Source organism: Herpailurus yagouaroundi, unplaced genomic scaffold (genome assembly GCF_014898765.1).
Source record: "Herpailurus yagouaroundi ecotype Mexico unplaced genomic scaffold, PumYag 483, whole genome shotgun sequence".
NCBI classification, from domain to species: domain Eukaryota; kingdom Metazoa; phylum Chordata; class Mammalia; order Carnivora; family Felidae; genus Herpailurus; species Herpailurus yagouaroundi.
In genome coordinates, this window is record NW_024412700.1 from 4,042,276 (window position 1) to 4,056,699 (window position 14,424).

The following is a 14,424-nucleotide window of genomic DNA, read 5'->3' on the forward strand; positions in this document are numbered from 1 at the left end:
CATTTTGTAGGTGGGGAAACTGAGGCACGGGGCATGCGAGTGAGTTTGTCAGGACCACCTAGCTTGTAGGCGTCAGGACTGGGGATCTCACACCAGACTGTGTGTTCTTTACCACCTGGTGCAAGTCCAACTCAGATGGGACCAAGAGGCCACGAGCCAAGGAGCTCCCCAGGGCATCGCGTTCCCCCCCGGGGGTGCTGGCGAGGCGCTCCCGGCTTCCTCCTGCAGCCTCCCTCAGGGGGTGGAGTTTGCTTCCTGCTTCTGTGGGGCCCCCCGGGCCGCGGGCAGAGGCCATCAGGAGAGCCACGGGACCGGCGCCCACACATTGTTTGCCTCTTCCTAAGTCTGCAAGGTTTGCAAGGGGCAGGAGAAAATAACGTGACCAAAGCAAAAACTAAGTAAGCTTCAAATATCGTGCTAGCCCTCACAAGAAACCCCTCAAGTGTTCTGGAGCCAGATGAACTCTGCTGACAGATCTTCAATGTCAATGCCTCCTTCTCCCTGCAGCCAAACCCAGGGCTTACGCTGAAAGGGTAAGAGGGGCGAGGAGCCAGTCACTGGGGCATTTGAGAAGAAATGTCCTCGACTTCTGTAGGCAAAGGCCAGAAGGGAGAGACGCTATCTCCTCTCCGTGGGAGGAAGCACGAGGAAGGGAAGGAGCCCGAGCCAGGAGGGGTCTTGGGGTGCAGCCTGAGGAGGCCCGCTAGAGTCCAAGCGCTGAGACCCAGCCTGGTCAAGCCGCAACTGTCTGGAGACTTCTCAAGCACGCAAAACGATAAACGGCCTTTGAGTTGGGGGTGGGTCACTCACGGGACCAGGAGTTGTAACAGGTGCAGTGGGTTCTAGCTCCAGCTAGAAGGGAATTGTTAAATTCCCAGCTCGGAAGTCGTGATTCCCCGAAAATCCCCGCCATGCCTGAAATCTGTCCTCGTGGGCGTCTTGTCCAAATACTTTGAGCTCAAACCTTATTTCTTCTCAGTTTCACACTTGGGTTTGACCAAGTGAGCTGATGAAAGGAGCTAAATGTTAGAAAGTCAGAGATCACGTTCTCTACGTGGAATCGTTGTAAAGCATATAAAAAAATCGGGAATATTAAAAACCAGTCCAAGTGAGCTAAACCAAACAATACGCATATTAGCAAAATCAAGGTGAGGTCCACACTTTCTATGGGAAATGAAAAAAAAAAAATGAATTAACCCCCGAGGTGATCATTAGCCAGATTTCTTGATTCGTTTTGTTCAATTTGTGACGCTCGATTCTTTGCGTTTTCCTGATTTCCTACCAGAAATAGTGATTTCTGTTTTATCTGTGTCTGAGCATCACATGAGAGCGTTCCCAGTAGTTAAGGGTGGCACGTGCTGGGCCTTTCCTTCAGAGGATGCCCTGTGGTGTCTTCCTCTAGAACTTCCAACACCAGGGATCTTTCCCTTCTCTCCACCACAATCAATTTCTCCTTCTTAAAGAAATGTAGTGTCACCATCGCTCAAGGTCCCCATCACCATGGCTCCTATCCCCAGCGGTCGGTTAATTCAGATCCCATCATCACTTCGTGACTAATTAGCACCACGGCTAACCCCAGAAACTCCCATGTTCCGGACGTGGCTTGTGTCCTCCTGCTTTGGGTGTTTAGTGGCGCTCCCGGGAGGGCCCCCGTGGGTACGGTTTGGGGGCCCGCCTCCCCTCCTAATTCTCCCTGTGCCCAGAGTGGCACTGAGTGGGCCTGGGCAGTGAGGGAGTCCGGTTCCCAGGAGAACAGAGCAGGTGGGGGCGGGGAAGGAAACCAGGTTTTGGTTCAGCATCGACGGCTTTAAGACCCGTGCCCTACGGGACCCAACTTCACCTAATGCCAGCACCCGACGGGGATCCCGGCCACTTCCAAGTGCGTCCAATTTAGGCACATCTAGTGATTTCTGTGTTGATGCTTGCTATCAGTCAGCGTGTAGATGAGCCCGGTGACACTTTCAGAGATTTGTCATTTCACGTCTTCTCCACGGTTCTCACTCTTAATTGGTAGAGATTTCCAAGCATAAAGTGGGTTCGGTGGAGTTTATGCAACGAGCAACATGTTTATTTCACACGAATTCTAGCCGATCTTGGCAAAAGGTGGAAAGGGAACCCCGATAATCCAAGCTAGCTATGTTTTCCTTTCCTTATTAAATCTGCTAAAATTATCTTCGTTCTTCTAAGGCAGGCGCTGAAGGGTCTAGGAGGGCACGCGTGTGGAGGCCCCCCTCGCCTGGCGCTCCCAGGGAGGCGGAGATCACCGGAGCGCTGTAGTTTTGTGATGTCATAGAGCAGGGGGGGGCCTCCTGGAGCTTGTGGAGTTTGGTTCTAAAATCAGACATGGGAAGATAGGGGTGTGATACGGGACACCCAGGCCCTGGAATTTCCCTGCTGGGGCCTCCCCATCCTGGGCCCGGTCCACAGACCCCTCCTCGGTCATCCTTTCTATCAGTAATGTGACCGGATGGCGGCTGCCACCGTCAGCAGAGCTCTCACTGTGTTCTAGCTGTTGTGACTTTACCGGTCCCCTCAGCCCCGAAAGGCGGTTCCTGCTGTGCCCACATCGTAGGCATGGCGGCCCGGGTACCCAGAGGCTCGGGGAGGTGTGTGGAGTGGTGTCATTAGTGAAGGCTGATGCCCCAGGGTGGCCTGGGCCCAGTGCATCGTCCTGCTCTGACTGCCCACCTCCTGCCGCCTGGGCTCCCTGGGGGTCTGGACCCAGAGGCCCCTGACTCTGGCTGAGTGCTGTTGACACCGTATTTCCTCCTTCCTGGAAACGGGGCACTAAACCAGCTCAGGCTTGCAGGCCAAGACCCTCAGGCAGACAAAAGCTGTGTGGCCCTAAGGATTCTGGATGTTCCGGGACCTCCCGGCCACCTCCCCCTGCCCTGAGCATCCCACCCCATCCACGTGGCTGGCCTGTCCCGGGTTCGCTGCGCATCAGCGAAGCCATTAGATTCGAGTTCTGTGATTCTCCGTGTGGCCGCAAGTCAGTCCTAGGAAGAGCTCGTACTGGGCTGGGGGTGTGGTCACGGTGCCGGGTGGGGTGCGTGTACATCTGTGCGTGTCTGTGTGTGTGTGTGTGTGTGTGTGTGCGCATGTGCGTGAGGTGCTGCGGGGCAGGGCTGAGGTGGAGGCCTGGCGGCCGCGGTCCCGTCTCTGCCAACAACCCTGACGCGGGGGGCAGAGGCCATCGGGCTGCGGTGTGACATGCGCCATTGGCGCGGGGTTGGGACGGCCAGGGGACCTCTGGAGGAACACCAGCAGCGGAGGGCGATGTCCTAGGTCCAGGCCTTGGCAGGTGCCCGGCTCCCCGTGGCAGGTGTGCCGTGGGGAAACGCTGCTGCCCTGCCCGCCTCACCCACAGCCCGCCCCCCGCCCCCCCCCCCCCGTGCAGGGGCTCCCTCACCGGACGTCCTGACCGCCGGCCCCAGCCACCCGTCCTTTCTCCTCTGCACTGCAGTCTGCTCGGGCTGTTTCCTCTCGGTCTCCCTCCTCTCTGGCGCTGGAAGCCGCCGGGTCCTGGGCGCTGGCAGAGCAGGAGACCCGCAGCTCCCTGGACACTTGTGTGTTCCAGGCCCTTCCTCCCTGTGCCGGTCTGTCTGGGTGTCTGCTGTCCTGTTCCCAGGGCCCGTCCACAGCCGTCCTGTCCCGCGTGCTCCCGCCTTCTCTTCCTCCCTGCACGACGCTGTCGTGCTCGCCTGCCAGGCGGGCACCTCGGGCCCGGAGGACGTGTTGACTCGGGTGCAGCAGCAGAAGCCCCGTCCGCCGTGAGCCTCTGCCTGGAGAACACCCTTGGGAGACGGCGTCTTTCTGGGCCAAGCGGTGGCCACAGCCCTTTCAGTGCCCGGCGAGGGGCTGTGTTTCGGGGCCTCAAAACCAGCAGCGTGCCACCGTGCTGCTGTGGGCGCCGGGCCGGGCCGGGCCTTGGGCTCACTCGCGGGTCCCTGCGGGCTCGAGACAGCTCCGTGGGTGCCAGCTGCTAGGCGAGCGGCAGCTCCGGTCCACGGAAGAGGCGGCTTCACGCACACAGCACGGAGCCGCTCGTCCTGCACCTACCGCCCCGATCCCTCCTTGCAGAATTCAAATCTCCAAGTCCCCACAAAGGCGACCCAGTTTCAGGGCTGACATCCTGTGCTATTTTCCCCACTTAAAGATGGATTATTTCTTTGCCCCTCGGAATTGACGATAATAGGGTTTCGCCGTACATATTCATAATTCTCTGGGCAAGGCGCGTGGCCATATGGATTTTCTAGAGCGGCGTTTCTCAGACTTTAATGTGCAGGGTGTCACCTGGGAATTTTATTAAAATGAAAATCAGGATCCAGCAGGTCTGGGGCGGAGTCTGAGGCTCCACGTTTCCAGTGAGCTCCAGGCGGCGCGGGCGCTGAGCTGCGTGGAGCTCTGCGGGGCCAGGCTGTGGGAGGCGCCGAGCCACCCCAGGCCTGTCGTTCTAGCCTCGGGGCATTTTCTCCCCACTTGCACACAAGGGAGGAGAGGGCTCTATCCGCCCAGAACGTGGGCGCGCGTGGTCCTGACGTAACTCTGCGCCTTCCCCGCTCGGGCACTGCCCGCTGAGGACACGACACCTGGACCCCGTCCTTGGCTTGTTCGGCCCGGGGACGGACAACAAGGTGGTTCGCGTTCTGGGACGTGTGAGCGCAGGGCCCGCCGGACAGAGGCCCCGGCCGGTGCTGGGGTGTCCTCCCCTCCCAGAGGCATGATCCTGGGGGCCTGCTCCCCCCGTCCCTTTCCGCTGACCTTCAAGGCACCTGCCGGCTGCAGCACCCCCCTGGAGGCCCTCGGTCCCAGCCCGCCATCTCACGAGGGTGCGGATCGCCGGGTGACTTCCAGAGACAGGCTGTTGGAAGCTCGCTCGGCCACTGAAGGGAAGGAGGAGCCTTCGAGGCCTCGGCAGGCCTGCCGCCAGCTGGCCGCTGGCACGTCAGGGTCCAGGGGCTCCCGCGGCCCTTGTAGCGCTCTGCCCCTCGGCTCGGCCTTCTCCCACTTTGGCTTTGGTTTCGGGCTGCTGTTCCCTCTTTACGGTGTGAAATTATGGCCGGACTCGTTCGGTCCTCACCCCCCCCCCCGCCCCCCCCCCCCTGTACATTTCAGTCTGCGAGAAGGACTGCCCTTTCCCAGGTCATCCCTGGCCAACCCGTCACCACGTCCAGGGGACAGAGAAACAAGCACTGACTGTCCCGGATCGTGAGCCCCCCTCAGGGCGCCACCCCGCGAGGCGAGGTGGAGGAGAGGCAGGTGTCATGGAGGGGGCACACAGCCCAGGTTCCACTCGGACCCCGAGCTTTGCTCATCCCCCCCCCGCGGCGCTCCCTGCTGGGTGACGGAGACGCGATCGTCTCCCAGTTCGATCATTGCTCCTGACTCCCTAATTTTAATCATACTGTCCCTCTGGCCTTCTAAACCAGTGGCTCTCAATCTTGGCTGTGTGTTCAGCTTTTCAAAAATCCCAGGGCCTACAACTCACCCAGAATATCTGCTGGGCGCCCGAGCAGGGGTTTGTGGGTTTGTTTGTTCTTTAAAAGTTCCCCCCCCCCCCCGCCCCCACCTGGGAGAGAGCAGCCAGGATCAAAACCCACCCTGGAGCCAGGAGTTGACTTATCTGGTGGGAAAGAGTTTTAAATGCGAGGGCCACAGGGCATCTCGGAACCTGGCTGGCTTCCCCCTTTCATTTCATGGCTAAAGTCACTTGCCCAAAGCCACAGACTGAGTGGTGAGTCTAGAACGCCCCGCACCTGATTTCCAGCCTTGTGTTCTTTTTAGAACACCTGATCTCATACATGTCGAAAGGGAGGCGAGGCGTAATGAAGCAACACAGCCGAGGGCTCAGAAACCTCCCTGGCAGAGCTGAAAAGGAAGAGAAAGTACTTTGAAAACATTAAAGGTTGGTAGCAGGTGTCCAATGAGTGTCCTGGAAACAGCTTTGGTTTTCCAGCACCCCGGGACTGATTTAATTTCTTCAACTGTCTCCGTTCGGTTGAGGGATTCCCGAGACCGTGCTCCTTGTCATTTTAACCTTCTATTAATCACCGGCACGCTAACCTAAACTGGAAATAACTAAAATTTGTTATACTTCAACTGATCGGGATTCAAAACACTTGATTCTCAACAATTCGTGTGGGATCAAAGATATGGCTGCCCTCCAAAACTTCGGGTGTTTACATCAAAGGTGAGGTTCAATCCCTTTCAACCTCGCTCCTCTCTTTCGCACTTGGATTGAAGTTCGTGTTGAAAACTCTTTAACCGGGCAGTGCGTGCGTGTGCCTGGGCGTGCACGTGCGTGTACGTGCGTGTGCATGCGTGCACGCACGCTTCAGCCAGCAGCACGAGCCGGGGCTCCAGCTTCTCGGTGCGGGGGGTGGGGGGGGGGGTTGGACCATGGACACGTTTCTGGGCCAGCCTGGCTCCCGGCCGGCGAGGTGAGCTTGGAAGGCACACACAGAGGCTTTGATCCCGTCCCAGGGCCGTCAGTCTGGGTCCTGCAGTCACAGTGGCTTTGTCATGGAAAGTGCTTCTTCCAGAACAAATGCTGATCACCTGGCCTGCAGGCCGAGACCCAACCTGCTTTTTCATCAGGGAAAAACAACATTCGATTCATTTCTGTCTTTCGTGTGTGATGCTTTTCACCGGGACCCACGGGTTGGGTTTGTCCCCACCTTCCTAGTTCTCGTCTGCCCCCCCCCCCCACCCACCATGACTTTCGGGTGACGAGAAAGGCACTGTTTTCCCCTGTGGCTCGGGGAGGCGTGCGGAGCTGGGCGCTTAAAGCAACAAAAGTTAGGGCCGTGGACGCTGTCGCACGGCAAAGAGCACAGCAATTTCTCATGGAGATAATGTCCTCGTCCACCGAGAGCGACAGATCCTTGCCTTCCTTGGAAAAAAAAAAAAAAGAAAGAAAGAAAGCGTCAGAAGTGAACTTGCTCATAGAATACCTTCATAAATACTTTTATGTCTGACTCACTTAAGCTAGAGTTGTAACTTAACATTACCATGTGCCTTTATATTATTGAAGTTTAAAGGGATTCCTTTCAAAGCCCGATGTTTGGCTCACGATGAAACGGATCCAACAGCTTGTTCTAAGTTACATTCGATAATTACATAAGTAACCCTTTAAATATTAGATATGCAAATAATGCTCCATTCTTTCCGTAATTACTTTGTGTACACAGTTTGGTAAAATCCCGAGGTTGTAATACATGTTTATGGAAAAGATTAGCACATGCGATTTCTTTCCGAACGGAAGACACGGAATTTGAAGATGTGCAGTCGCCGTGCGCACCGGCTGGCGAGGAAGAGCCTGGAGCTGCCCGTGGAAGGGCCACGCGGCCTGCCCTGCCCCAGCCGTCCCCGAGTCCCTGATCCCGCAAGCTTCCCGGCTTGAAAGGACAACTCCCCCTGCCGCCCCCGGAGATTTGGCATTTCCGTCCGGTGGGGCTGGAAACGCATCTGCGGGGTTTCAGAGAGCCCAGTCTTTAGCTTAATCCGGGCGGAGTGGGGGGTGACCAGAGCCCGTGCCCGCTTCCTCACCCCTCAAACTCTGGAGGGGGAAATGGGGCGGTTTGGAGTCGCATCAGCCCTCCTCCCTGGAACATACATTTCAAAACAAGTTCCCTCAGGTGTAAGCCCCGCTCACTGTGAAAACGACCAGCGAGGAGAGGCAGGGGCTCTGGCTTCCCTCCACCTTTCCTCACCCCCTTCCCGGGACAGCTTCTGTGAGTGGCTCCGAAGGCATCCTTCCAGAACCTTTGTCTGCTCCACAGAGCACACGTGCACACACGAACGCCCACGGGCCCACGCCGTGGACACTCACTTCATTCCTTCTGGTGGACTTCCCACCCTTTCATCTCGTTCCGATGGTCGACTGATAATTCTTCTTTCATCCACGCTCATTACGTGACATCACTGGTGATAACGGTCCAGATCTGACTACAGGACGTCTCTGGTAATTAACGCCAACAGGTAGCATGCCCAGGATTAAGATTCTGTACACATTACTCATTTTGGACACGGGTCCGAACTTTGAGAGCCAAGGAATCTTTAAAACTCCCCGCCAAGCAGTCTTTGACCTGGTGGTACCCTCCTGTGTCCCTTTGTACCTCTTAGACTCTGCTCTCATTTTGTAAAATAGCTATCCCCCCCTGGGCCCCCCCAGTATCGTCATAATAGTACATTTCTGGATTGGGGGAATGTCTGCATTTCCCCCTCATGTTTGATTAATGGTTCGGCTACCGAGAGAGGTGTGGGTTCGGAAATGCTGGGAGCCCTGAGGTGCCAGTGCCGCCTATGGGTCAGGAAGGCCGGCGTGGAGCCCGCGGTGGTCGGTGGTCTCATTCTGACTGTGTGTCCCTCCGGGAGCGCTCAGGCCGGCATCTTCCACCTACGGTTCTTCTCTTTCCAGGGAGGGAGCCGGGCGTGGAACTTTGCCGAATTTGTGTGTCCAGCCCTCTGTGGCCCCATGTCGGCTGAAGGCCCGGCTTCTCCTTGGGCCCCAGACCCCTCCTGCCCTGTTTTTCCTGGTTCCCTCTTTCCGAAAATGCCCATGGGGTGGATATCGGGCTCCCTGGTCTGTTCTCCCGTCTCTTATGTTTCCTTTCTTATTTTCTGATTCTCTTCCCCCCTTCCCCCGCGTGTTCTTAGACGTGTTTCAACTTCATCATCTTTGGCATAAATGAATCCTCTCCATGGTCACTTTCGGCCCATTCACAGAGTGTTTTATTCAGTAAGCATTTTGCCGTCAAAGAACACTTTTTAACCTCTGTTTCTTTTTGAAGGAGGCATGTTAGGTCGGGGACGCCGTGTTCTCTGTCCTCTCCCCAAGAGCACCAGTTAGACTTTCCCAAAGTTCCTTTCGTATTCCCCGAATTGTCGCCATTTCCTCATGGTGAGTTTCTGTGTTCATTTTGCTCCTCTCTGACGCTTCTGTCTTTGCCCAAATGCCTGGTGACCTTGGTTGTGGGGCTCCTGTTACTAGCCAGGGGATCATTTCCTCCAACGTGGGGCCACCCTAGGCCTCTCTTACAGAGGTGCACCTTTGCCTTTGGTGAACACGGACGCTGTGTGTTACCCCGGGTGAGGCAGCCCCCCTTGTTCCTTCCTGCTGGGTCTTGAGGTGCACAGGCTCTGCTCTGAATTCCCTCTCGTATCACCCTCCCCATGCAGATCTCGTCCCTTCCTTTGGGAACCGGTCCTTGACTTTAGCCAGAGAAAATGAAGCTGCTTCCGGCTAAGAAGAGGGCAACCAAACTCTTCTCAACACAGTGACCAAATAACCCATCTGGATTGCCGTGCACCATTCCTATTTTTCACACTCGTTAACTCTTTGTATTTGGATCTTCTAGAGACTTCCTTCGGGCAAAGTGTGTTTTTCTCTGGGGTTTGTGGTTTCCTTTGTTTTCTCCTTGTCAGCCTGGTTCTCTGGCTTCCTATTTTCAGAAATGTGTCACCAAATTCTGGTCTATAATGGCATCCCCTGCAGTGTCATTTTGGTGTCCACGTTGGAAAGAGGGTGGGGGGATGTGTGTGCTCAGCGGCCACCTTGAACTGCCAGGCGTCCCTTCTCCTTTAGAATGTGAAAGCCTCAGAAGTGTTCCTGTTCAGGGTGAGGGAGAGGGTAGTCCTGGTTCCCCAGCCCCAAACGACATGCGAGGTGACCTTGAACAAGCCGTCGAGGTGCTCCGAACCTTGGTTTGCTCGTGGGTGCCATGACCTCTGACCTACATGAGTGGAGAGGGCTGAATCAGGTATTTTTCTGTGTCTCCTGACTGTAAGTCAAAAGGTTGGTGTCTTGCTGGGATCCAGCCGCAAAGGGAAAGGCCACTTTGCTTAAATACTTAAAACTAAACGTTGTTTTGGGAGTTTGGTTGCCCTGGTCTTCATGCCACGAAAACGTGGCCATCTCTCGACATTGTCATTTGCTTTCCGGACACGTTAGAAGTGGGCTTCAGCCCGGAGCGGTGTCTGATGTCTGGTGTCAGCGAAGGCGTGAGCACGCCAGGCCTGTTTCGCGCCTGCCACTCGCTCTCTCACGAAACGTTAACGAAACGTTTCATGGGTAATGAACCAAAACCTCGGTCCAAGGGAAAGAGGCTGGAAATGGAACTGTCTTTGGCTCTGTTCGAAGTTTGCCTTTCAGGTCCTGGAGGCTCCACCCACACTTTGCGCCAGACAAAACCACTTGGGATCGACAGATCACTTCAGAAGATTAGTCGCCTCTGACAAATCTCCTTAGACGCGTGGCATTTAGTGTGTGCTATCGGCCAATGGTCAAGGCCCCTTGGGTGCACCCGTTGACGGTAATGAGACCCGTGAGGGGGACTGTCTTGTCACGAGAAGGGTGTGGGGCAGTGACGTTTGGTGGAAATGAACTGTAGGGTGACCTGGGGCCCTCTCTAATGAGTACTGGTCACGCCGTTACGTCTATGTACTATGTGGACTCCAACTTAGAGGTTCTCCTGAGACGTTGTTACCTGTCGGCCCCACAGAATTTTCTGTGATGGTGGGAAATAGTGGCCACTGGCCGCATGACTGTTGACCTCTCGAAATGTGGCTGTGTGACTGAGAGATTAAAATTTAAAATTCTACTCTATTTAAATGAATTTACATATGAGTTTAAATAGCCACGTTTGATCTGTGGCCCCTGTACGCGCAGGGCAGGCCTGGGTGGCCTGGCGGTGCGAACCAGGGGAGCTCCCCACCTAAAATATCTCTTCTGCTCACCTGTCCCGAACCTCATTGCCAGAGAGCCACACATCTCTGGCACATAATCCCGACACACACAAACGGGGAAGAGCGTTATTAACACGTTGGTGGAATTTATACACGAGACGTGCTTCCTTCCGTTAAGGCGGCTCCCAGGAGGAGACCAGGAAGGTCCAGAGGTTGGAGTTTGGATCCAAATACTTGCCGGGAAGGAAGGGCCGTGTAGACGGGGCCTGGTGAGGAGGCTCTGGGTCCCCTCACGGATGTGGACGTGTGTGAAGAAGGAGCTGGGCCTGTTGCCGTCCTGGGACTTGGAGCAGCGTCCGGGCTGCAGGGGCCAGCCTCTGCGCCAGACCAGGGCCAGCGCCACATGCCTCTGCTGTCTTCGTGACTCGTGGACGGGAGCTTCGTGAGGAAGGCACGGTGCAGGAACCGGCCAAGGGCAGCTGCCGAAGTAGCAGTAAGGACGCACAGCCTGGGCGGCCTTCGCGGGACCAGCCGCAGGCTCAGCACCACCTCCGTCCTCTCTGCAGACCCCGCTCCAAGCCAAGGTTACCCGTGGCTCCTCTAGACCCCCCCCCCCCCCAGTGCCCCTGCCCAGTGGACCTTTCTGGCCGGGGCTTGGCGGGAAGCGCCTTCCCCAGGCGCGGGGCTTCTCAGGGTCTGCGGGTGGTGGGCAGATCTTGCGGCCCGATGGCTGGTGGGGCAGAACATTCCTCGTTCCTCTTTGTTGGTGCGATCCCCTCAGGTCACCGGCCCAATCCGTCCTCGGGGACCGTGGGCCCCGTCCGGCCCCACATTCGGGGCTTTTCCCGAAGTCTGGATGGTTCTCTGGATGCCATCCCAAGCCTGCCTTTCTGTGGACAGAGCCGCCTCCGACCCAGCAACTCGGTAAGGACCCTTCCATCCTCACCGGGTTGTCTCAGACTCGAATATTCTTTCACATCTCTGAAGGTGGGGAGACCAGCCCCGCAGCTCCCCGGGGGCCACGCCTCCCGGTCCGTAGCCCTCCCAGAACCTCACCGGAGGGCCTGCCCGGCCTGAGGCCTGGAGCCAGTGCCCTCCCCTGTGCCGGGCAGTCAAGCAGGCCTCTGAGGCCTGGACACGGGCCCACCCCGGTCGGCCATGTCTGCGCCTCTCCAGTGTCTGAAGGACTCCCTCCTTCACGCCTGATGTTCACACGTCCGGCCCTTCTCCCACTCGGCCTCTCCACCGCTGTGAGCCACAAAACAGCCACAGTGAGCGCCCGACCTTGTGGTGAGCTGTACGCCCACCCACCGTCCGGTGTGCCAGTCCTGTCTCCCCAGCAAGGGAGCACTTGCTGTGAGGGTGGTTGCATGACCAGCCCTGTTCTGAGCACCTTACGGTGTCTGTCCAGCCCAGCCCTCACAACAGCCCTGAGACACACGTGCCACCGTGACCGCTTCCGTGTGGACAAGAAAACCCAGGCCCAGAGGGGCCGGGTGGCCAGGAAGCTTCTCTGCAAGGATGAGGTTTGAGCCCCGGCGGCCTCACACCAGACCCACTAACACTCGCTTCCCCAGTTTGTCAGGTGGGCCCCTGGTCGTCTCGCGGCAGAGACGCACAGCCCTCAGAAACTAGAAGTCCCAGAGGATCAGAGAAGGTGCTGGGGAGCCCCACACTTCTGGCGCAGATGATTAAGGGGCAGCGGTCTGGCATCGGACTGGCCAGGTTCACATCCTGCTGCTCACGTAGCGACCTGTGCTGCCTTCAGAAGTCACAGGAATAGTCACAGATAAATACGCCGTGTTATTTTTTTTTCCAAACCAAGAACAGCAAGGGTGTCTCATGGCCTGTGTCTGTCTGACCCGGCCCTGAGGGATGTTGCACCGTGGGCGCTGTGAAAATCAAGGTTATTTTACCCTCTAGAGATGCAGAGGGAGAGACCCTGTGTTTCTTCCCGAGCTGGAAGGTGTACCATGTCGGATGTCGTCCTCTCTCCATGCAACCAAGTGATTGAGCTCAGGTTGGATGCGTCTCCAGTGACGTTCCGGTGGTCGTACCCCGAGACACCTACGTCGAGGCTCCTGCAGGTGATTCTAGCTGTCAAGGGACGGTGGCATGTTCTAGAACTCTGTCTGCCTCGGAGCCGCGACAGAACGCAGTGGACCTGAAGCCGGGATGTCCTCCTTGCTCTGTGACCTTAGGTGAGATGTGTCACTTCTTGGAGTCCTTCTGTTGCAGGGCTCACAGCTCTTGGTGACCAGAGCCCCAAACTTACTGTGTAATTATGGACACTTAAACCATATTTAAACATGTATTTAGGTTTCTAATTAAAAACGAAAAAGAGGGGCGCCTGGGGGGCTCAGTCGGGTGAGCGTCCAACTTCGGCTCAGTTCATGATCTCCCGGTTTGTGGGTTCGAGCCCCGCGTCGGGCTCTGTGCTGACTGCTCAGAGCCTGGAGCCTGCTTTGGATTCTGCGTCTCCCTCTCTCTCTGCCCCTCCCCTGCTCCTGCTCTGTCTCTCTCTGTCTCAAAAATAAACATTTAAAAAAAATAAAAGAAAAAGATAATCTGCGTAATGCTATAATAACTCGTTTTAAAGTTTGAACGTACTGATAAAGGGAACCCGAGAAATTATTGTGTGCCACATTTCTTCCTGCATGCGTTTTTGTGGTGGCTAATTCGAAGCTCCTTTGAGCCATATCTGTGTCATCTGCAACTTCCGTGAGCCTGACGTGCACACTATAACAGACAGGAGCAGACTTGTCCTCAGTATTTCTACAGATCCGTCCTATGTCCAGTCACCAAAACAGAAACCCCACCCTTCTGACATTTGTGAGGGAGTTCAGGTGAGTTCAAAACCCAATGGCGTTGCAGTGAAAAATGCTTCCCTCATTATGCTGGCGTTGAGGGCTTAAACCAGTGACGTTGCACTGGGTCCTCACCATTTAGAGTTGTTTTAATCTGTGCCTATGAGTATTCTTGTATTCACGTCGTCAATCCAATGGAACAGGTCTCGTTGACAAAGGGTGAAAACAGAAGGCTGGTCCCTGGAGAAGTTTGCAGAAAGGAAGTGAGATACACTCGCATCATTGGATGCCAGACCAAGGACTTTTGAGTAGGCTTGCCTAGAAAGAGCCATCAAGAAGATACTTAACTACACATACCTGGGAATCCAAACCCAGAATTTCTGGTGCGTTTTTAAGGAATGTCTGAGACATGTGCGTTTCAATACACATTTCTGAAATTTAAGCTTGAAAATTTAGGGAATTAGTAAAAATAGTACTTTTTTTGGTTTATTTACATGCTTTTTTTTTGGTAAATCACTGGATTGAAGCAAAATAAAATACCCGTGACTTAGAGAAATTGTTCTTAGTTTGAGGTTCACAGTCTTAGGGAAGATGGTCTAAGAGGTTCTGTTCGGGCCCTGGGGTCAGAGCCACTGTGGCTTCTTGTTTTTCTTAATTTTTTTTTTTAATGTTTATTTTTGAAGGAGAGAGAGACAGAATGCGAGTGGGTTAGGGGCAAGAGAGAGAGGGAGACACAGAATCGAAAGCAGGCTCTGGGCTCTGAGCTGTCAGCGCAAAGCCCGATGCGGGGCTTGAACCCACGAGATGTGAGATTGTGACCTGAGCCAAAGTCGGACGTCCAACTGACTGAGCCACACAGGCGCCCCTGGCCACCAGCTTTCTTAATGTTTATTTATTTTTGGGAGAGAGAGAGAGAGAGAGAGACAGA